At 40.1% G+C, this 25,200-nt stretch overlaps 1 protein-coding gene across 3 annotated transcripts in view; it reads right to left on the bottom strand.

The window, feature by feature from the left end:
• Positions 1-21,046, bottom strand: part of LOC111869346 (Fanconi anemia group J protein) — a 312,269-nt gene extending 291,223 nt beyond the window's left edge. Inside the window, exons 1-2 of one of the 3 annotated variants that reach the window (XM_033753408.1) lie at positions 20,823-21,046; positions 20,202-20,365 (exon numbers count right to left, since the gene is read on the bottom strand). The gene's annotated coding sequence lies outside the window, so the exon portion shown is untranslated. The remainder of the gene's footprint in view (positions 1-20,201; positions 20,366-20,822) is intronic. The other 2 variants (XM_033753410.1, XM_033753412.1) reach the window with 2 other exon arrangements.
• Positions 21,047-25,200: the final 4,154 nt, after the last annotated feature.

Raw genomic sequence — 25,200 nt, 5'->3', positions numbered from 1 at the left:
CTAACCTGATTAAAATTTGTCTATCACAGTGACTGCGCAGTCTATGACATTAACTGTCTTCGCTCGCTCGGACACTGGGATCGTGGGTTAGAATCCCACTAAAGGCATGGATGTCTGTGTGCGTTTAATCTGTGTTTGTGTTGTTCTGTGTGTAGTTAGAGGCTTTGCGACGGGCTGATCACCCATCCAAGGAGTCCTACCAACCTTCTAAGATTAAGAAACTCAAGTGAAACGAAGCGGTTCATGGATGTCGTATGCTCCAAAGTGGGGCAATAAGAAGAGAAGAGAAGAGACGAGAAGAGAAGAGAAGAGAAGAGAAGAGACGAGAAGAGACGAGAAGAGAAGAGAACAGAAGAGACGAGAAGAGAAGAGAAGAGAAGATTAAAGCTTATGATAGACTACGAGTATTTCCTTCCAGATCTATACACTTACTATAAATGAAAATCTTCCCAACTTATTCAATTCTATATGCAGGGCTATTTAAAATGTAAACATCTATAGAATTCGACAAGTTAAACAACGAACTAAATTATGACTTAACGAAAAAATGTGGGTTTTCTTTCATTTTTGGCATACGATTTCGGTACTGTTCATACCTGGGCACATATCAAAACTCTAATTCAATTATAGTCACAAACGCCATCATAATATCCATTGCTCCGAGAAAGATATGTAAGGTTTGCCTACCAAATGCACAGCACCAATGGTCCAAACAAGTCTGTTTTGTCCAGTCTTCTCGAATAATGGACTGTTCTTAGCTTGTATTCAGTAGATAGGCTCTAGTCCTGGATACCGATAAATTAAATTAAATTTAATTGGCCAAAATGATGTTTTGAAACATTACTTGGCCTACGTCCCGAAATACAATACAGGGTTCTATATTTCACACAGTTTATAGTGGGTTTCTAAGTTTTGGTAGCTTGAAGATGTAGGAACTACTGGTACCCTCATATGAGACTATACAAAGGGATGATCCAAAAGACCACAATTTAAATTTTAAATTTCATTATTCTTAATATAATGAACCAACCGAGCTACCGCCGCTTGTCGGCGAAGTTTAGTGCCAACTTTTGCGGTTAGAGGGTGTCGCGTGGTCAGCGCAAAGAATCCCTACGGCCGTTAATTTCGGTTTTCGGTATAGTTCACTTGCGGACTAAAATCACGGAGGTTTTTTTTTATATATAATGAAAATGTCGTTCACCCTTTGTCATTCATTTCCTGTGGAGGCAGATCAATAGTTCTCCTGCGAGAAATTCTCTTGGAATTTTCGATTTTTTAAATATTTATTTATTGCAGGTTAGTGGAATTAAATGGTTACAATGTCACACAATGTCTGTACGTGTTAGTCTCTAGAAGCGATTGATGCTAAACACAAGTGAGTCAGCACATCTAACAAGAGGGGAGCACTGATGACCATATCCCCACATCGGCACCAAAGTCTGCGGTTTGCTTACAAAGAAGCTCTCTTGATCTGTGAGGAAAATTTAGAACTCCGTCTTCTGGGATGTGGCACTGTGTATTTTTTTTTATTTTTTCTATTGCTAGTGGGGCGGGACTAAGTCCCTTGTACTGCGGCCACTTCTGGCCTATTGTACCAGCCCCAGATGATAGGTGAGGGTGATTGTGGAGCAATTGGTGGAATGAAGATTGGCAGGGGAAACCAAAGTACTCGGAAGAAACCTGCCGCAGTGCCACATTGTCCACCACAATTCCCACTTGACCAGAGCCGGGATACAACCGGGGCCGCCGCGGTGGGAAGCCAGTGACTAATCGCTTGAGCTATGGCGCAGCCGTGGCACTGGTACTGGCACTTCAGGGTAGAAAAATCCGCGAGCGAGGAACCAGAGTGAGCATGTGGTTGCAGAATGAGCCACCAGTTGACTGGTGGCCCAGTCTTCTATATCTGCTTTAACTATTCGTTGCTAGGTAACAGATCTCAACAGTGGCTATTCTTCTGCAAAGACGTCCCAATCCGTTTCCTGGCAACGGATTTTAACACAGGACATATAACTCTCACCGAGCCGAGGTAGCGTAGTCGGTATAGCGACTGGCTATGGGCTGGACTGGGGAGGAGTCAGAGTTCGAGTACCAGTAGGGTCAAGAATTTTCTCTTTTCCAAGTGACCGGCTATGGGGTTCACCCAAACTCCTATCTCATGGGGGTCGGGGCTCTTTCCTCGGGTGTAAAGTTTCGGGGGCGTGAAGCTGAGCACTGTCCTCCAGCTAGTGCCGAGGTCAAGAAAATGTGGATCTATACATCCACTCCCCCATACTTCTTCATGGTGTATTGCTTAATTAGTTGAGAACAGGGTCAATTTTACCTTTACTATAACAGTCACTCTCCAGGCATCACTGCACTATAACAAACATAAAGTCTTCAAATCACACGTCAAGTCTTCACATGCCGACTTCTAACTCTTCTTCAACTATGAACTTCCCTTGGCTGTTTCCTACCGAGAACTGAACTTGTTGCGCCGATTGCCTCCAAGCTAAATCCTCTGCACGGACCCCATGGAAAACGCCATCTTCTATTGTAAAGGATGGGTGTATACAGACTTCATATTGTTCGGCGCGTTTGCTTCTGCGGGAACGTCTTTACCATCCCGTTGCCCAGCAATGGGTATACATCATCATCATCATCAGTAATCTGTCAGACGACAGGTCCACAGTCTCTTCCAAAACAATTCCTCCACTTAATGAGATCTAGAGCTTTGTCCTTCAAATAACAGTATCCTCTTCTGTCCCCAAGGTCATCCAGCATCTTCTTACGTCTTCTTCTTCGTCTTCTGGTCACTTCTATCAGCCCCTCTATCTTTCCTTCAATAACTTCTTTTAGAAGGCAGTTTCTGCATAAAACATGACCAATCCAATTAGCCTTCCGTTTTCTTATTTCGTGTAGGATATTCCTCTGCTCACTGACTCTAATTAACACTTCTTCATTTCTCACATAATCGGTAATGGGTATACATGTAAAAATATATATAGAAAATAAAACTTTCACTGCCATTATTTTCTTTCCGAGTTAAGAGTGTGTTACTGTTATTTCAAACGCTGCTACAATAAAATAAATGTCTTCCATTATATTGCTCAGTTTCTTAGAAATTAAGACGCCCCAAAACTCAACACGAGCTTATGAATTCCCATTATGAAGACATTCATGGATCGGAAATTTGATAATCCTAAATTTTTCTCTAACAGTTTTAAATTTTTCAGGGGTTCAAATTGTTACCATGGGATGTGAAATAACGACCATAAAATAAATCTCTCCTCACAGCTCTACATCAAATACGTTTATCACGCTCTATGTGGTCGGTTGCGAAAGGGAGGGGAGTAGCCCACAATTGTCAAAGCAGAAGCGCGTGAATCACGGGTGAATATTTGTGCCCTTTAAAGTTCTCAGTTTACTATCGTAAATTGTAGGACCTAGTCCTGCTCTTCCTACACTAATTTGTATTAACCTTCTTGCTCCCAGTACCACTTGCTTTAAAACGAATTCCCCTACAATTTCCTTATTTCCTGCTTCACAGGCACACCCCGAGGCCATCGCATCCTCCTCACATAACCTATCACGTGACCATTATTAGCAGCGATCTGTCTCTTTAGGTCTTGTGTTGAAATATTCAATCATTTCGTGTTTTTTAAGTCCATATTTTTTCTGAGCACTTCCCAGTTACTTGCAATGTATAATCTTCCCTCGAAGTGAGAGACTACATTTCTTGTCTAGTATTTTAGGGTAATTAAATTTATAAAGGTGAATTGTGCGAGACATAGGCAAATATGACATGCCTAGAAAATCTACAATTGGAAGACATTACGATAAAAATCATTTTGATGAATCTGGAGGATAATACAGGATGATTCTAAATTAATGTCGGGCTTTCCGTGGCTCATAATTTTCAAACCAGAAAAAATAAAACAAAACTGCTTACGGAATATGGAAACGTAACTCAAACAGCTTTATTTGGCAACTCTGTAACTTTTAAGTTACATTTTATTATTACTTAAGCAGTTTTATTATGTTGTTTCCGGTTCGAAATTTATAGTCCACGGAAACCACGAAAATATTTAGAATCACCCTGTATTATTCGTTTATAATTCATTTAAAGACTCTGCAAATGGACTGAATAGTGTGAATAACGGGCTGGGAAGAATGTGACATGAAGCGGTGGTGATCTAATTTAAGGAGTTATCCAAAATTTTGGAAAGCCTGAGGAAAACTATGAAAAGTACCTTTCAGAATATTCGATAACCCTGTTAACGCCAATTATTCTGACACGAGTAATGTTAAAACAGGTGTTGAAGAACACTGGGTAACGGGGTGCACCTGGGCTAAACGGCTGTAGCAGTGCCAATAGAAATGTCTAATGCTGACGGTAAGGATCTTCGCGTTCATTATATACGTAGTATGCTCCAAAACGCTCTACACAATTATACTCGTAATTCTTCCATTTTATCACTGCAATACGGGAATGGCGACTACTGATATTGTAGAGTACAATTAAGAAAATGCATAGGAGCATTTAAAGTTTTTAATTACGTGAAAAGTAGGAGTTCGGATAAAAATAGGCTAGTTTGAAGATAAAGTCATTTCTAGAGCTTCAGTTTGTAAATGAAGGATAGTGTATTTGCATAAATTATGTTGGTAAGTTATGTATTTACATTTCATCATATAATAGCGCGTTCAAAGCCACGAGCTGACGATAAGACAAGAGAGGCCTGTTTCAGTACGTGGTTCGGTACTGGCCTTGTGATTAACTTGTCTTTATGCTATACGCTACGTTACAGCGGTGTCTCTCTAATTATAACAGTCCAGTCTATTTATCAGAATTTGTTCAAGCAATATACATTTATACTTGGCAACGTTTCCATGCGAATCGTTGTAAATTCACGAGATATTTGCGATACATATAGCGTTTCCTATGGAACATAAATAAGAGTAAATCGTTTACTAAAATCTGCACTATAATCCTAATCAGAGGCATTTTAATTTGTGAAACCGCTCGAAAATCATTTTCATCTTCAGAAATATGCGGTATGGAATATTATTAGAATATATGTATAATTTACGTTTAATAAAATTAATTTCGATATAATGTTAAACTAACGAAATATGCTTAACTTGATAATAATATTCTAAACCTGTGCAAAATTTTAGCAGTCGGGAACCACAAATATTTAGAATAATTTCTGGGATATACGGAAACAAATACTTACCAAAATTACCCATTGATGACCTACTCACAAAATTACAGAAAACTCAAGTGAAATGTTAAACGGATAAATAAATACAGTAAATTTCGACTAACATATAAACATATAAGTGACGAACAACTATATTGTGGCTTATAGAGCCGTTGCTAAGCGGTGGCCCTAAACAGCGGTTGTTGCTAGGTAATGCCCGCAACATACACGCATATAACAACAGAAGATGTGTGTTTTCTGTTTAATCGTGCCGAGATGTTATAAGCGGAACAAAGTTTAGAGCCCAGTTCAGTGATTGGATATTCCTCAGACGGTAATAACATAATTAGAGGACAGTGTTAAGATCCGTTACCAGGAAACGACTAGCGAAGACATAGAATACTTTATATGTGTTGCGGTAAAGCAGTGAGGCTGTTACAGTTACTTGTAGTTACGAGTTGTGTGTATTAGTGGTCAGTAAATCGAGTCACCACTCTAAGCCCCGTCTATAGTCACTCAAACACGTGACAATATTAAACAAGTACAATATGCCAAACAGTCACAACGTTACACAGCTCCATTCCGTAGCGCTATTGCTAATGCTCGTAGTGAGAAGCGAAGAGGCGCAGTACAAACAAGATTTTCTGTGAAGGCGCACACCAGCGTAATTAGTGACTCTACGTGTTAATTTGGGGTGGCATGACTGCCAAATGGCCTTTAAGGTGGCAATTTTAACGCTAGGAAAGCCCCAGGTGCAGAAGCATCCGAATGCTCTGTTGATGACGATGGGTCCAATCAAGTAGATTGCAACCCCTCAAATGTTTATCCCTTCTTGTCACGCAACTCAGCCCGAGCGTAGTCATTACTCAATTACCCAGTTACAACCTGTGAGACGGAACCCACATGAGGCACGTAACATCAAGGGGTTTCGTGCTGAATAAGGTATCACATAAGAGGTCTATACGTTGCAAACGAATATTCCGATTGGATTTAACTTTTTGTGGGGCGAACATAATTAATGTGATATTTAACATTCGCGTTTCTAATGCAAATAAAATACATCGGGTCTTCTTTATCACGATCAGACAGCAAACAGCCACCGAAGACACCAGCAACTCATTCTGTGAATAAAAAAACTCCGTGGCCCGTAGTCCGCAAGCGAACTCTACCGACCAAGAGACCGCCACTTGTCGGTGAAATTAGAGCCAACTTTAGCGGATAGAGAGTGTTGCGTGGTCAGTGCAGCGGATCCCCACGGCCATTAATCTGGGTTTTCTAGACCGGAGCCGCTACTTTTCCATTCAAGTAACTTCTCAATTATCCTCACAAGGCTAAGTGGAATCCGTTCCAGATCCACTACTTCTCAGAAAAACTGTAGTGCCGGGAATCGAACCCGGGACCTCTGGATCTGTAACCGAGAACTCTTACCACTAGAACACATAGGCGGTCCTCTGTAAATGAAATGAAAAGCATAAATTATTTTATGGGCGAAATATCGAGTTATGGATTTTAAAGAAATTCGTACATGTGTAAACCAGGTACCATTGCCTTAAGAAAAATTATGTCAATTGACATATCACTCGGAGAGATCTTACGTCTTATGGAGATATAAATGATTTTTATGGAAGAGAATGTGTTCTTATTATTCTCACGCTGAATGTAGCACTCCTACGTTCCTGTATACTTGGCCGAATTCAAAATCTGAATAATTCAAGAGAAGGATTCAAACACGTATGTGATTATACAGGAATTAGGTTAACCGTCAACACAAAAAATATACTCTCTTTTTATGTGTTTACAATTCAACTTTTAATTCCTGCTTCAGTGGTTGTTACCAGTTATGTTCCAGATATATATAGGAATTAGGTTAACCGTCAAGACAACAAATATAACCGATTTTAATGTCGAATTGTAAAAATATTAAAATCGGTTATATTTGTTGTGTTGATGGTTATCCTAATCCCTATATATATCTGGAACACACAACAAGATGCAACGAATGAAAGAAAAACATGTGATTCTTACCCAGTTTTTTGGGACCGGCATTATTTCAAACTTTGAACATAAAGTGAGATTTCATTAATACTTTTATTGTACTAGTCCAATTTCTCACACTTAAAATTCGCATGAAGTTTTACCGCACTGCGCCTGGTTTGAATGTGGATCAGAATGTCTCCCGTACATCATCTCGCATAAATTAGATCTCTGGTGAGAATTTCATGATTCTTTATAAATTTTGTCAACGTTTATCTTGATTTAAATTATTGTATTTTCGAAATTGGCACATCAACTAGCTACATTCAGTGTGCGGCCAGTCTGAACTGCATTTCCGGATGCCAGAAGAATGTGGCTGTTAGCAATACGCACTTTCTTTGGCACGTGTTTTTCCTTTGTCGGCAGAACAGATTCCAGAGTCCGGCACTACATGACAACACAACGCGACCTAAACAGACACTTTCACAAACGAACTCGCTGCCCAGTGTTTTGTGTGCAGGTGTATGGGCACTACACGTACATATCTACATGTGTATATAGGCATGCGTAAAGTAAAAAGTTGAACTTATGCCTGGGCTTAATTAATTAAGCAATACGCCATAGAACTTATGGTAGAGTGGAGGTATAACTCCACCATACTTGACCTCGGCACTTTACGCGCCCTTTTACCCCGAAGAAAGAGTCAAGGGTACCTACTGGAGAGGAGGATGGGCACTCTCCACAGAAACACTGGACGCTGCGGAGGAAAGAAATATGTTACTCTTGCCAGGAACCGAACCCCTTCTCTCTAACCCATAGCCCATCTCTATACCTACTTAGTTATCCGTGCTCATATGTATGTATCCATGTATTATGTATGTATGTACGTATATAGGTACGCTGTATGTACTTATGTATAGTATGTATGTTTTGTGTGCTTATATGCTTACGTACATAACCATCTATTTAATGCCTGTAATTTATATGATGTATATTATATATGTAAAGTGTGTTGGCTTGGTAATATATGTTTGTATCTATGTTAGGTGGTTCCCTTGTCACCACGGCATGGCGCGTCCTTAGGTTGCGGATGGAGGAGACGCCCTCCAGGTATGGAGGGTAGCTGCGAATGTATTCAATAAGTAGTCGCGGACAGCCGAGGAGTGGTGTTCCAGTTTGGGGGTTGGGCGTGGAGCTAACAACTCCTCGCTGTAAAAAATAAGCTTGCTACTAAATGTCACAAAGAACAACCATAACATCCCATCCTATCTCACTAAGATCCATTTCAATATTGTCCACCCACCTATGTCTTGGTCTTCCTAGTGGTCTCTTTCCTTCTTTCTTTCCCAACGATATCCTATATCCATTCCTCTTGTCCCCCATTCGTGCTATATGCTCTGCCCATCTCATCCTCCTTGACTTCATATCTCAGAAGAAAAATAATATGTATTTAAAAAAGAGTCAGTATCACGGAATAAATACCAAGATTTGTTCTACCAATTGGATTCGGCTGGCTCAGGATAAGGACCAGTGGAGGGCTCTTGTGAACACAGCAATTAACCCTCAGAACCCATAAAATACTGGGAAGTCCTTGAGTACGTGCACAATTGTAGACTTCTTAATAAGGGCTCAGCTCCATGCATGAGTAAGTTTTACCAATATTATTATCTTCTGGAATATAAAAGCGCCTAGTCCTTTGAAAGTCAACCGACGATTCGGAGGAATATATCGCTTCCATCTTCAGCGAGTAACCGAGAGAGATATCAGCATATATCAGCAGCTTAACACTTTTCTCACTCCGGTATCTTGCTCAGCGTACTGGACCCTGAAGTTGAAGGCGATATGTTCTTCCGAAACGTCAATTGACTTTCAACGGACCACAAGGCGTTATATCCCAGAAGATTGTATTCTTCATAACAACCGTTGTCAGAACCTCAAATCCTACTTTGTTCTACTCACTGGATAGACTATTATCTGTCTGGATATCTCAGACATGGACACAACTAAACTGAGAGAAAACGTTGTTAAAATTAACAACTACTTTTCCCCGACAGCCGGCTCTGTCAGAAAATTCCGTATAAGTTGGTGTGTGCGGTCTCTCTCCACAATAAAGCAGGCTAATGTCGGTACTAAAACACCCGAGTTAAGCCGCTGCATCGCGCCGCATCGCCACACAAGAATATAAAACACCGCGCGGCTGGACACACACTGGCTGCGGCACGTCGCACTCTGCACCGATATCTAGTGGTCTCCAAAAGGATCTGCAGGATTATGTATGAAATATTTTGATCGTCATTTCTGGGGAAGCAATTGAAATTGAGACATAATGAGGATGTACTCTGATTTTAGCACGTCGCACACAATCCTGAAGGATTTCTTTCCGTTTTGGAAATATTCAAAAGGATCTGTAGTTTAATATCATGCACCTTGAACACACACTCTTTAGTGAGGAAACTATTCCAGATTAGGGCAGATGTTGTTTTACTGTAGCATGCCGCACACTGAAACCCGAAGAATCCTTCCCAGTTCCGAAAATCTTTAAAATGATCTACACTTTTATACTGTGTACCTTGATCACTCACTCCTCTGTGGTGAGACATTTGCAAGTAAAGCTGGGCACACTCTGACTGTAGAAAGTCTCTTATTTTATCTCGAAGAGTTTCTTTCAATTTATGGAAATCTGCAAAACGAATTTATCAAGCAGATTGGATCATCTTTATGGTATGTATCCTGTTGTACATAATTCACTAAATGTATATGATTTGAGGCAGTCTACACAACGATAAGTTCAGAAAATAAATAGGTTAGGCAGTATCGTGTCAACATCTGACACCAAGTACTCGTGTACGCCTGAAGATGACCCAGATAAGGGTTGAAATATATAACGAAGATATACAGCAAAATAAAGCAGACGTTGACACAGTAGTGTCTATCCTATTTATTTTCTAAACTTGTTGAGCAGACTGCCTCAAATTATATTGTTTTAGATTTTGCCATATTTTATGTGACGAGAGAGATGAACATAACAGCTTTATCAGGCAGTTATGGTAATTTGTTTTAGAATCAGACCTAAAAGCAGTTTTTTAAGTTCTATTTTTCTTTCTGAATACATTCTACTTCGTCCAAAAGAGCATCACATTTACAAATATATATTCCTGTATCTGAAAGACACAAAAATCTTCCATTTCTTCGTAAGTTCAGTCTGCAGGTTTATAGAAACCGGACGATTATATTACACATATCCCCAAGAACATGTTTTTAATAATTTATTTTTGCAGTTCTATTAAATTACAATATTATCAGAGTCTTTCTCTAATAATAATTTGTTGATGCTTTTTCTCTGAGTGCAAAATTTGAGTTATCTTGTGCCAGATAACTTTTCTATCGTCTGTCTAGGCGTATTCTTCTCTAACTTCATAATCATCTTTGGCATTTTCATCGCAGTTGAATTACTTTCATCAATTGACTATGGGCTACATTTCTTTATTATTAATGCAACACACTTATATACGTAGATACAGTTACATTGGCTCTACCAAAATACATTTATGTCTATTTCTCAGTGAGCTGCCTCTTAGTAAATTTGTACTCTACGCAGGGTCGCACTCCTGTAAGCCCAGTTTGTTCTTTTCACAAGGTACAAAGGTAACAGCCTACTTTATGCGAATTCTGAAAAAAAAAAAACATTTCTATGTTTCGTATTAAGAATGTCAATACCTCTAGTTTTACTCTATTGTTTTGTACTGTGCTGTACTAAATTAAAAGCCAGCTGAATCCAGTAAAATCCGTTACATCCACTTTGGACACAGTTAGTGGTAACAATAACCTCTCCTCTTTTCCTTGATCTTCCAAGTGCTCATTATCTTTGAAGTAGCCCCTTCAACCCCCAAAATATGAAGTAGGCTCATGTTTTTTCCATTAACCAATGCGTGCCACACTTATGCTTGTTTCATCATTTCCCCCTTCTGACTATTTCAACGTTCCTATCAATTTTACATGAGCAATTTTGATTATGGTGATAATCATGTAATTTTCTCCATTGTGTCTATTTTATTACATCAATCCTCCTAGGTCAAAATTGTCCTTAAAACTTTTTGGCCCCCAAATGACAGTGGGTCCATAAATGTCTAACAGTAATCGTTGAATTGTATTCTGGGCTACATTTAAGACTCGGGCATGCATGCAAATTGTAATGCAGTTGTTGTCACCATATCTTCTTTATATTTTTTGACGAAATGCCTGTAATAATATACTACAAGGATGACGGGCACGGTAGCCTCGCTGTCTAAGGCATATACTGTGTTCTCTCGCTCGTAAGCCGGGATCCTGGTTTCGAATCCCACACAAGGCATGGACCTTTGGTTTGTGTATTTATTCTGTGTTTGTGTTGTCCTTTGTTCACATAGAGGTCTTGCGACCGGCTGATCACTCGTTCAAGGAGTCCTACCGACTGTACAATGGTCATGAAACTAAAGATCAGTGGCCAGGGCCCAAGGGAGCTGTTGAGGCAGTGAAAGAACAACTTAAGGATAAGTCTAGCTGTCGAAGTTTACTGAGACTAAATCACTGTAATAAGGAAGCCACCTGAAAAACATAGAATGTCATAATGGGCAGATGACAGTGGTCACGCTGTGTAAGATATGAACTGTCTTCGCCCGCTCGAACACTGGGATTGTGGGTTCGGATCCCACTCGAGGCATGAATATCTGTGTGCCTTTATTCTGTGTTCGTGCAGTTTTGTTGTAGGTAGCGGCCTTAGGACAGGCTGATCCCCGGTTCAAGGAGTACTACCGATTATGTATACGATTGAGGAACTGAAAAAGCGACCAATTTCCAAGAGCTATAGAGTCACTGACAGGACTAGAAAGGCAGAACAGGAGTTCACACATTCTGACCAATGAATCTTGGATTCGCGCCCGTCCAAAGGACAAGCCTACCTAGAATAGGACCCCTTGTAAGGTGTAGATTGCAGTCACAAGGATATCCACACAATGATTAAATATAAAATGTATATTTTTGGTGTTGACAGGAAAAAATAATTTGGAATGTGACCAACAGTTGTACTCCCAAAAGAGGCAGGGCACACCCAAGCGTGCTAAGGCGTCTAAAGTTATGACTTGGGGACCGAAGCTAGTAATGAGGCTGAGAAGACACGTGGAACACAGGCATTTGACTTGTAGCGGATATCAGAAGCACTTCGGGCAGCGCTGTGTGAGGTGCCCGTTACTTTAACAACGTCTGTACTTTGCAGTGGGGGGCGGGGGAACCCTTTGTAGAAACCGATGGAGGAAATATAAAGTATAAAAGGATTTAAATTTATTTCAATCAGTGGCTATTATTTATATTATCGCGTGTATTTATTTTTACACCAAGAAAATACTAATTCATTTAATTCTTGTTTTAAGCCTGAGTTTAAAATGAAATCAAACGACACACAGTAACACGAATATGAACAATTAGCTCCTATTGCCTCTAGCGATACCAGATAGGCCTAATGAAGTGTATATTTGACTCGTGTTTATTCCAATACAAATTGTGAGGTTATGGAAAGGATTTGCTGAAAAAATTATATTCTATATAAAAGCTAGTCACGGTTACGTAGTAACACAGGGCCATATAAACGGCAGCACGCCGGTCGTTAATGGTGATACCTTCGTGGACAGGCGCGCTTCCCGTTGCCATGGAATCACTGATAAATACGGGGCCCTAGTTCTCCAGGTTGGGGAAATCTCGAATCTGAGAGAGTAAAATATGGTCATGAGTCCCGGGGGCCTCGGACCTGAGAATGACTGCGCTGGTGGGGACCAGCAACAATTGTAAATGATAGGCTCATCCTCTCGTCAGAGAGGATGTTACATGAGGGCTACAATCGCAAGTGTTCTGTTGAAAAATAAAATTACTGGTCGTGAGTTCTCAAGGGGTTTGTCGCCAAGACGAACTGATTGGTGGTAAATTGCCAGTCGTAAAATAACTCTGACTTTGAACTTAATCAGTTGATACATCAGGCGGTGAATAGAAGAGAGCCAGTTTTAAGGAAGGCAGACAGTTGGAAAGGAGCCGCCATTCAAAGATGAATTGAACACGGAAACAGAACAACCTCCACTATTAGAAGCCGTTGCCAGGGAAAGACTAGTGAAAACATACCAGATAGAGAAGTCTGTGTGTGCTCCATTCATTTGAAGAGTGTGTAGACTAGCGAGAGTTTATACTTACTTGAGTCACAGACATTCAATAAATCAAGTATCCAATTCAGAACTCTGTCAAGAGTCACTCATGATTCGACAATAAGAATGTGACCTCCCAGTAGGATTTCAACCAATGACCTGAAACCGACGATCATGTGCCCATGAAAACCGGAGATATGATGCTTCACACGGAAATAAAGCAACGATATACATTATATGAAACACGACATTGTTTAATATGTGTTACTTCTGTTTTATAAAATCCAGAAAATTTTCGCTCTCCCTCTGAGCCATCAACACATTAAACAAGACACGTGAGACGTGGCAACACTGCGGCTCATGTCCACGGTTACCGCTAATTGTGTGTGGATCTTCGTTAAAGGCGCCGCTACCATGACAACATATTGCTTTTACCGACTCGTTCATTTTTATTCTGTACGTGATAAAATACACAAGCAGTGGATAATAAGTGCTGGTGGCAGTAAGGAATGTTCCAATGACAACAGCCACCAATCTTGAAGATTATTGTCAACTAAGGAGAAAAAAACAATTTAGAACAGACCACGGTTCATATGAAATTACCTCGAGGAGAAGAGAAAGAGGCCTTCTGATTTCTCTGTCAGCAAAGTCACTCTAGTTTCAAACTGAGCTCAGTACTAAGAAAGAAACAGATTCTTGTTGCAAAATAATGAGGCCCCATTTCTTCAGGTTCTCTATTTCTAGGCGCGATCGCAACCCTGAGGTGCACCTCAGAAGTTAGCAACTCAGTGTGTATGAAAAATATTTGTAACCGTTGTAGAAATAATCTTGAAAACCGATACTGTATAAGTTTAGGTAAAATTGTAGACTGATTTTAATTTTCGTTTATATTAAAGAATATTAACGACTACTGCAGCCACCTCCTCTCAATGGTTTCTTGCTCGCGAATCTTTCTACCCTGAAGATGGAGGTGATACTTTCATCCGAAACGTCAGTTCACACAAGATCTACATGGTACCACATCCCAGAAAACAGCACTCTTCATAACTACCGCTATAAAAACCTCAAAATTTACAATGAAAACACACGACTGTGTTCTCGTAAAAACAAGGCTTCTCTGTTATCCCTGGTCCAGTTTGTAGATTGTCGTAATAGCAACTAAAGATCATCAAAATATTTTTTTCCCATCTTCGTTATACCTTAAATTGGAAACGAAGGAAAGCCCTGCGAGTTCAACAAGATTTCCCGTTACGCAATTTTGGTTCCGACCATACGAGAGGAATAAAGCCTAGCAACTTCTTTATTATGAGGGAAGTTTGAGTGAAAATGGATGATAACAAAATAATTGGCTATAGCACAAATAGAGAATTAAGTCAGGCAATGGAAAATAAAACAGTGGGACGAAGAAATCCTGGAAGCTTTAAGACTAGCCGGAGAACCCGACTACAATTAGAAGGATTTAGGAAGAGACAATAAAGCGTAGTCCTGAAAGGTCCCTGCTGACAAAGAGAATTTTGTTTCCGTAGAGAGAGGTCTGACAGAAGTACCCATCGGAAGAATAAGAGGAAGTTACCCGAGTTTGTAAATTGGCACTCGGGCCGCGCCATAGCTCAAGCAGTTAGTCGCTGGCTTTCCACCGCGGCGGCCCAGGTTCGATCCCGGGTCTGGTCAAGTGGGATTTGTGGTGGACAAAGTGGCGCTGGGGCAGATTTTCTCCTCGTACTTCGGTTTCCCCTGCCAATCTTCATTCCACCAATTGCTCCACATTCACCTTCGCCTATAATCTGGGGCTGGTACAGTAGGCCAGAAGTGGCCGCAGTACAAGGGACTTAGTCCCACCCCACTAGCAATAAAAAAAATTAACACTCAGGCCGTTGTGGACAGTAATATGCTTAATTAGTAGGGATAATGAGAAGATGAAAATATAATGTATCAGTGAAGGTAAACAAAAGCAATTCAATTTGGAGTCAATACGAGAGCTCAGTGCAAAAATTCTTTATTCTTTTTTCTTCTGCTCACAAATTTCGAACACTAAACGAACTCTCTTGGTCATGGGATTTAACGAGCTGCCCCTTACCCTTGTTAACGTCGTGCACGTCATTCTCCTTCTTTCTAATACAAAGAGTATACATGTTTTTACGAACTACTTCCACAAAACAGAGAAATTCTTAAGAAGTTAATATTCTTTAAGTTAACGAAGGCATTTCCCACCTCTTATGGAAAATTCACTATAGGACCGCCTCTGTTGTCTAGTGGTCAGAGTTTCTGACTACAAATTAAGAGGTCCTGGGTTCGATTCACGGCGCTACCAGATTTTCTGAGAATTATTGGGTCTGGAACGGGGTCCATTCAACCTCATGAGGATAATTGAGGAGCTATTTTAAGAAAATAGCGGCTCTGGTCTAGAAATCCGAAATTAACGACCGTGGGGATTCGTTGCGCTGACAATACAATAACCTCTAAAGTTGGCAATAACTTCGCCGGCAAGCGGCGGTCGCTCGGTTGGTATAGTTCGCTTACGGACTAAAACCACGAAATATTGTTCGCAACAGTTCATCACTGTCACCCCTTGTTTCCAGCCATCGGTAAGCAAACCGTAAGGAAACATACTGTTTAGTATAACTGAATTTTTGTGAGAGAACAATATAAACACAGACTTTAAAGAAACAGGATTTGAGAATGTGGAACTGGTTCGTTTGGCCCAGAATCTAAAGCTAGCTTTTGGAAAGAAAGTAATGAAAATTAGAGTTCAAGAAAAAGTAGGAATTTCCTGACAAGCTGAATGCCTGTTAACTTCTCAAAAAGGGTCCTCTTCAGTTTATTCTGTTAGCCCGACGACACCATTAGAAGGAATTAACAAACTCCAAGGAATATATTTTTCTCTTGATAGGTTAAATAGTCACTCAGCCGATTAAGAAATTTTCGGTTTTTCAGAAGTACAAGCTTCATTACTCTGTTCCCGATGGCTGCTTCTAGACTCTGTCTGAAACAAGACAGTCTAGTCAACATTCTCAGATGCTGTTTCTTTAAAATCCATTTTGATATCATTCTCACGTCTGAGCTTAGTTTTCCCACATAGTTTTTCACTAAAGGTTTGCCTACAAAATTTCCGTATTCACTTCTCACTTCTTCCACATAAGATGACCATCCGTCCCCTTTCATTATTATTGATGTGAGAACCCCAACAATATTCGGTGAAAAGGAAAACTTACAAATGGAGCAGCCCTTAATTATGCGACTTTTTCCGGTTTCATTTATTCCAGCCTCTTATACTTAGATGTGCTTCTCTGTTCTCTGGCTCAGTCTATGTTCATTTCCGGATGTGACAGCCGAGCATACCCGTAAGCATACAAAGTAACAAGTAATAATAGGTGTTTGTATGTTTTAATATTTACAGCTAGATAGCATAGGAATGAAGAAAGAGGTTCTCATTTTAGTGGTAGCAGGAATTCTCGGATTTCTGTTTGTTACTGGATGCAAATTTTATTTATTTTTCTAGGGTCCAGGATTTTCAGAACAGTGGCCATGAGAAGATATATCTCCTGAAATATAACCCTGGACTACATGACATTACATCCCAGAAAATGGAACCCTTTTTACTGTAATGTGTACAACCGTTGCTATGCAATGACCGCGAGATAAGCCAAGAAACAAAGATGATATGCAACCGTTTTCTAAGCAACGGATCGGTAAACACGTTCCCGCTGCAACGAATAATCACACAGAAATATATTTACTGCTGGAAACGGTGTTTGCTACTCAGTCCGTGCAAAGAGGTTATAAGGAAGACAATTGGGGCACACAATCATTTGAGAGTTGAGTTCTGTAAGGGAGGCTGAGAAGAGACGGCGCTATAGTTTAGTTGTGGGATATTCGCCGAAGAGTAACGAAATAAGCAGAAGCTGAAGATTCTCCTATGTTGGGAGCTGTTACCAAGTAACAACTAATGCAGGCACTGCAGTCTGTAGGAGACTTAGCGCATAGCGAATTGTAAATTGTAGAAGTTAGAAATGGAGTTAGAATTGTTCATACTTACGACCTTACAAACGACTCGTTTCTTGTCGTTGTCGTTGTTTACATTCCCTACAGAACGGACAATACTTTGTAAGCTGAGGCACCGACAATATAATTAACATTGATATTACTACATCTACATCACGAGCCTCCAATAACAGTTTTTATACACAAAATATAGAACACTCTAATTTGTCCATGGGAACGAAACAAACCATAAAAACCAATGACTGACTCGATGATGTAAAGCATCAATTGAAGAATTTTATTCTTGTTTTATACTATAACTTTTGTTTTATATAATCTAATTTATTGTATTTTTACGTCAAGTATTTTAATATAATTAATATTTTTGTATCCAATTTTATTAATACTGCAGTTCAGTGGTGTATATATGTTAGCCATGTATTTGCCTGATGATGGCTATTAATAGCCGAAACATGTAGCAGAGCCAAAACCAGGCACTGACCTTGATATAGCTGCGTTGTGACGGTCTTAATAAAGAAGCTATTCACCAATTCATACCTCGTCTATAGTCACCCCTAAATCGTGACATTATTTAGCTGTTACTCCCTAATATACGAACCACGCTGCAATTTAAGATTTACAAAATATCTCTGACTTACGATTTTATAAAGTTGCTCATCTTTTCCGGTTATGAATTTCAGGTTTAAAATTTATGTAACGACACTTATGAGTATGACTCCCTTGATTTTTCTTTATAATTCAGGTCCTAGAACAAATATTAGGTTTTTGGGCATTATCCATCGTCTTGTCTTAATCTAAACACCGTCCTGTTTATTTTTCAAAACGCAACGTTTCGGAGACTGAATTTTTCTCCTTCTTCAGGTAAAACCTACTCAGTTGGGCCCAATCGATATAGCTATTCTCTATTTCCGGAGAAGACAGAATTCAGAGTCTGAAACGTTGTGTTTTGAAAAATAAACAGGACGGTTTTTGGACCATCGTCACAAACTTCTAGAACTCATTCAGGTCCTACAAGTTCTGGTCCTTACGGGAAATGAAAATGATCCTATTTTGAAACCTATGTAAGTTCAGCATCCTTACAGGAGGACACTTTGTCATCAATCGCAGGTTGCACAATCCGGAATTCAGAATACTGAGCTAATTTAAATTTAGATTGCCCCCTTGCTAGTAATTTAATGCCTGCACAGTCTCACGGGAGCTTGACATTCGTGATAAAATCAAGACAGTAGTGTCACTCTATGACAGCGACAGGTTGGAACAAAGTGTGGCAAGTTTATTTACGTTTTCACGGAAACACTTGTCACGTGCGTGTTGAAACAGCGGCAAAGTTGCGCAATTCAGAATGTTTGTGCTGTAAATGTAAAGTCACCGCTGCAGTACCTCTAGGATCATGGGGTCGAACTTCATGCAGCAGACAATGTTCGCTCAGCTGCTAAAGTTTTTTCCCTCTTTTTATGAATCTCGGTCCACAGGTGAGCCACAGGGTCCTGTTTCGGGCTCTCGCGTCGTACTTTTGTAAGAACTATTTTAATAATAAATTTAAAGTCTTATCATTGTGCTGCCAAATTACCAATAAATAAAAAATATTATTTTAACATAATTATTGCCCCGAAATATTTAAACTTGTAAAACAATATGAACTAACCTTGAGAAACTTCTATCTATGTGTTTATTGAAGGATAACTTGACGATAATATTTGAATGTCGAAACATTTTGTAATTATACTGTATTCTGGCGTCTTTAAATTTACCACAAATTGTAATGGTAAATCATAAATTAAGACAAAACTATCCCTGTTAACAGGCCATGGAGGTACATACGGTTGTGAGATGTCGAGACTCTCACATTTTCTTTAAAAATCGGTTCACAGATGGTGGTAAAGTTGTCATCCTTACGCGCCGGCCACCCTTTACCCTCAGGAAGATTCCTGGTATTCATTTCTGTTAGAGGCTGAGCCAATCCCAAGGCCATAGTGCGACTGGAAGGATTAGGTAAATTGCAAAAATCCGCCACATCGGGAATCGAACCCGCGACCTTCTGGCTTGTAGCATAGTGCCTCAACCAAATACGTTACCGCATGCCCCAATGATACGTCATTCAAACTATATACATTTTAATATTAATCCTCTCATTTTACCTGACATACAGATCTTCCAAATGTCCCTTACTTTCCTTTAGATTTTCCGAAAAAAACGTGGAGATAAAACTCCACTTATTTATTGATCTTGGTAGTAGGATTCGGCCCGGGGAAAGCAGTTCTAGCACTCATTGAATGAGTGGCTAGGTGAGCAACAGCAACGACGTGGAAGGCGTGGTCGATAGAAAAAGAGAACGTCCCAATATATATCCCCGATTGGAAACCCTCTCGTCATGACTATGGCCAGTGGAGTTTCTCTTCGTTTCGTTTTCTCTCTCCCTATTTAGTTCTTTATTTTCCCCTGCCTTTCTCTCTTTCTCCCCCGCTCTCTTTTCATTCTGATTGCCCACTTTTTTTTTACGAGTATTCGTTTATTACATTTAGACCTTCAAGAGACCCAGTACGCCCTATCACTACAAAATTGAACTGCTAAGCTTTTATTGTACATTTTCGAAAGTCTGCGAGGCTAAAGGTAACCCCTTGATTTTTTTAGCTGTAAGATAAAATATATTGATCGTATTTGCTTTCAAACATGTATGCATGATCCCTGAATGAACCAGAATATGTATTTACTTGTGCACAATATTTTGTGATATTCCTTCTTTCACATTATGACTTCAAAATGACATTTTTAAAACATGACAATGTTAAAATTGAGAAACAAATAAGGAAACAAGTACCAAATATTTGATTTGTAAGCGCTGCAAAAAAAATATGCTTCGCCAAAAGCAGTTGCAACTTACGGAAGCAGAACTCCGAAACTCCAGAGACTTCTCTCAGATGGGGATCCATTCGGAGTATTCTTCTATTTCTTCATGCAGTCTTTTTGTAACCACCTTCTGCTGTCTTTTGTTTATTTCCACATCCTCTCCGTTTCTAATCCTGTCTTTGTTAACTGTGAAAATTGCTAAAATTTTACGAAGTAAAATATTCTTCAGTAATGAAGAAAGCAGTCTTCTGGGATTTGGCACCGTGTATATGTGGTTTTAACCGACGTTTCAGAGGAACGTATCGCTTCCATCTTCAGGGTAGAAGGAAAAATGTAAGAAATCCTCAAGCGAAGAGACCGTGAGAACCGGTAAAAGTAGTCTGCTTTTACCGATTCTCATGGTCGCTCAGCTTGCGGATTTCTTATATTTTTTCTTCTACCCTGAAGATGGAGGCGATACGTTCTTCCGAAACGTCGGTTAATACCACATATACACGGTGCTAATCCCAGAAGACTGCTTTCTTCATAGTCACCGCCGTGAAAGCCTCAAATCTTACATATTCTTCAGTACTTTACACACCGTATTCGCATATCAATAGCCCCATTTGGCTAAAGCATAACGTATTACACTGCTCTTCAAAAGCGATCAACTTACTGTGTTAAGATCTAACATTATCGAAAGCGATGTTTGCTGAAGATCGAACACTTGTCTCTGTTTGACGGTTTGAATCACTCCTAAACATAATACTTCAAGCTAATATCACTGTAACAGGTTTCCCCTTCTTTCAAACATTTTGCTGTAAATCCTGGATAAGACTGGAACTTCACCGCGATAGCAAGACACAAACCTACTGCATAAGCACTGTCATAGAAAGCACATGTTCTCTACAACTCAGAAAAACAAAATGGATGCTTGTTTCTACAGGTTGGCCACCACAGTGAAATTCTTTTCCCGTAAGAAAATTCCCTATGAGGAGCGGTTTGTTTGAAAATAGATAATTTTACCTACGAAAGTAACACGCAAGTCGAGGACACATGCCCATCTCAGCCCATTGCATTAACATGCAGGGCAAACACGGTTACATGAGTTTAATTCTTTCTACATGAGGTTTCTCTTACGAATTTATTTTTCAGAACGAACCGAGCTGCCACATCAAGGAATGGACGTGTATAAATGTGTATGCCATATTAGACCAATGTAAGGCGTGTTTTCTTTTAAAATGCTGCGTCTTAGGAAAGAGGGATTACTTATTTACAGGTCCATAATTAAAATATGAAGATGATTGTGATGAGATCAGATTTATTGTACACTTTGTTACAGCGCGTGACTACACTTTAAAATTCTCTATTACACGCACACTAGTGTCCACATCACGTCTTCACTAGCCGTTGCTCAATAGCGGCTTCAAACAACGAACTCTCTCCTTCCTCCGAGTTACCGAATTATAGCCGGCCTCAGCTACAAGCATCTCCGGGAACAGCTCAGAACTTGATCTCAGCTTTTCTTTAACTAAATGACTAACTCAGTTACTCACCAACCAACTAACTCAGCTCAACTAAAGGCCGCACCATAGCTCAAGCGGTTAGTCACTGGCTTCCCATCGCGGCGGCCCGGGTTCGATCCCGGGTCTGGTCTAGTGGGATTTCTGGTGGACAAAGTGGCACTGGGGAGGGTTTTCTCCGATTACTTCGGTTTCCCCTGCCAATCTTCATTCCACCAAATTCTCCATCATCATAATCAACCGGGGCAGGCTACAATAGTCCAATCAGTGGCCGCCGTGCCGAGTGGACCCAGCTGGACTCCACCCACCACTAAGAGGAAAAGGAAAAACTCAACTAAACTAACTCTCGCTAACTAACTGTCCTGCTTGTAACATCTCGGCACAGGCTGCACAGAAAACAGGTTTCCATTATTGCTGTATAGGTTTTGCCGACGAACATGCTTGTTGCCCAGCAACGAATTTACGTGCCACACTATATGAGGTATTAAATTTTGAATTTATTTGTTCCTAATAACATTTTCTCCCTTTCTATTCCTGAGGAATGATTGACATATTCAATTTTTTCAAAATGATTTCTTCATTGGAAAATTTTCTGTCGTCTCTTATTCAGTCCGCCCGATATTATTATTTATGCGGCATTTAAAAATGTATATATAATTTTTGGTTTAAAAGTAAAGGATCAATAAAATTCACTATTTTGTAGTTTACCGCCCTCCCTTGAATTATATTAAAAGAGAAGGGAATTCTAAGTGGGCAGACCTTTGAACAATTTAAGGTAATGTAGCACCCCAGTCTCGAACAGAAATCATCAAGTACGTGTATTGCACCAAAGCTGTGCTTCCCTTTAATGAGAACAATATTCTTTTATATTGTTAGTGGGGCGAGACTAAGTTCCTTGTACTGCGGCCACTTCTGGCCTATTGTACCAGCCCAAGATGATAGGTGAGTGTGATTGTGGAGCAATTGGCGGAATGAAGATTGGCAGGGGAAACCGAAGTACTCGGAGAAATCCTGCCCCAGCGCCACTTTGTCCACCACAAACCCCACTTGACCAGACTCCGGGATGGAACCCGAGCCACAGTGGTGGGAAGCTACCGACTAACCGCTTGAGCTATGGCGGGGCCAATTTTTTACACGGAAATTTCTTTTCTAAGAAACACGACGTAACACGAAACAGCATAACTAGAACTGAGCAACAAACATGCCCAGAAATAAACAGGGGATTGGGCCCCTGAGTGAGTTTTCCTCAACCGAAACCTTGAAAGTAATTTCTTTTGAGGGGAGCAGTCAAAAGTCACATAATATTTCTGTAATATAACAAAGATAAGTAAATAAAATTATTGTTTTCTCTAAAGGGTAAGGTAAAGTTGTCCTTGTGCTTAACTAGTTAAGCACTACGCCATGAAAGCGTATGAGGGAGTGGATGTATAGCCCACATTTTCTTGACCTCGGCCATAGTTATACGTGAGTGGTCAGTTTCATGACCCTGCCGCTTTACCCCTGAGGGCGTAGCCCCGGCTCTCCATTGGATAGGATTTTGGAGAGACAACGTGGAGAAGAGAAAATTCTTGACCCTACCAAGACTCGAACTCCGATCCCTGGATCCCCCACTCCGCTAGTCGCTATATCGACTACGCTATCCCGGCTCACTATCTAAGGGGTTGGTATTAAAATATTAAGAATGTGTTTTACCATTACTAATGACCATTTTGGACTGAATTAAGGAGGCTGAAGTTTATCGATTTAAGATGTACAAAGTGGAAGGAGTCTGTCCCACAATAGCGATTTCTTCTGATTCTTGCTCAACAACTACAATATTATGTTTTATGTTAATGTAGTCTGTTCTTGCAGTTAGCAGCCTCCTCTGATTCCCGTTCTTTCACTTATTTAGGAGCTTCTTCTTTCACGTAATTTAGCAAGTTCCTCTTTTTATTGCACTGCATTTTAAGAGCTTTTCGTCATGAAATTCAGCAGCTCCCTCTGTTGTTGTGAGTTCCAGCTTCCCTTTCCTCAGACACATGAACACAACAGCTCACTCTGTTGTTGTGAGTTCCAGCTTCCCTTTCCTCAGACACATGAACACAACAGCTCACTCTGTTGTTGTGAGTTCCAGCTTCCCTTTCCTCAGGCACATGAACACAACAGCTCCCTCTGTTGTTGTGAATTCCAGCTTCCCGTTTCTCAGACCCACGGAACACAACAGCTCCCTCTGTTGTTGTGAGTTCCAGCTTCTCGTTCCTCAGACCCACGGAACACAACATGCTCTCTCTCAAGATGAATGAATGAACGGATATCCAGTCATTTCAGCTTCTTTTTTAATGTTGTTCTTAATTTTAACGCAGAAATGAAATGTAAATTTCATGCATTCGTTTGTAATTTTGATTCCCACGTTCCTAATTACAATACAAATTGTAATAATAACATTTTAGTGAAGACAATGCAGAAGTTTGCATACTAGACAAAACAAAAAGTCAATTTTCCAGAGTGACTTTTACTATATTTTTATAACACGAAGTAAATATACACTGTTTCTATAATAAATATAATTCCTTCTAACGCTATAGTTAGACTTTCCTGTCGCTGTTCATAGGCCAATCATTGATACGGTTTTGAGGTCGGACTGTTTGGTAACAGACAGATATCAGTTGGTACGAGGGAAATCCATCTGTCTGTCTACGGCACACATCCCATTTTCGAGACATGTACCGTAGTATTCACTGCTATTAAAGCTGCTATTGGTTCACTACTCATAACTATGTACACTTAACTTTGTAAATCAAACACAAGCACATGCTCAGTGTAATTTCTTTATAAACGCAATAAATACATCAACTGATAATATCTTACAGCCCAAAAATCATGTTCTAAACTATTCTGACAAGCGGCAACTGGCACAAAATGAATCGAGGGTGGATTTATAAGGCTAAGAATGAGCAGCTGAAACACGCAAGCCTTTGTGTCAGAAGAAAGAATATAAGCAAAGACTTCCAAGGAAACGTGCCCGAAAATACTTGGCTGTGCGTCTTGATATAATTGGAAGGACAGATTATGAGATAAAGGTAAAGGAAAAGCTATCCCTGTAACAGGCCGTGAAGGCCCGTAGGGTTGTGAGACGTTGAGGTTCCCGCATTTTTTCTAGACAGTCGGCTCACAGATGGCTATTAAATTTGTCAGCTTTACGTGCCGGCCGCCCTTTACGCCCAGGAAGATTCCTGGTATTCATTTCTGTTAGAGGCTTAGTCGAACCCAGGGCTATAGCGCGGCTGGAAGGATTAGGTCAACTGAAAAGACAAATTATCTAATCGAGAATTGTTCCGGCTTGTAGCATAGTGCCTCAACTAACTGCGCTACCGCGTGCCCCAATTATGAGATATATTTTACGTACTTATCATCCAAATCTTGATCACTCTCCATCTCCAGCGCTTCGAGAGCGAAGCTCCTTATCTGATTACTACGTCTGTGACATAACTGCATTATAGAATGAAGTAAACGTACTCCTGGAGATCCGATAATTTATTTTCTGTAATGATC

Source organism: Cryptotermes secundus, unplaced genomic scaffold (assembly GCF_002891405.2).
Source record: "Cryptotermes secundus unplaced genomic scaffold, Csec_1.0 scaffold584, whole genome shotgun sequence".
Lineage (NCBI taxonomy): Eukaryota > Metazoa > Arthropoda > Insecta > Blattodea > Kalotermitidae > Cryptotermes > Cryptotermes secundus.
The sequence above is the reverse complement of the archived record's forward strand: the minus strand, read 5'-3'. Positions and strand labels throughout refer to the sequence as shown.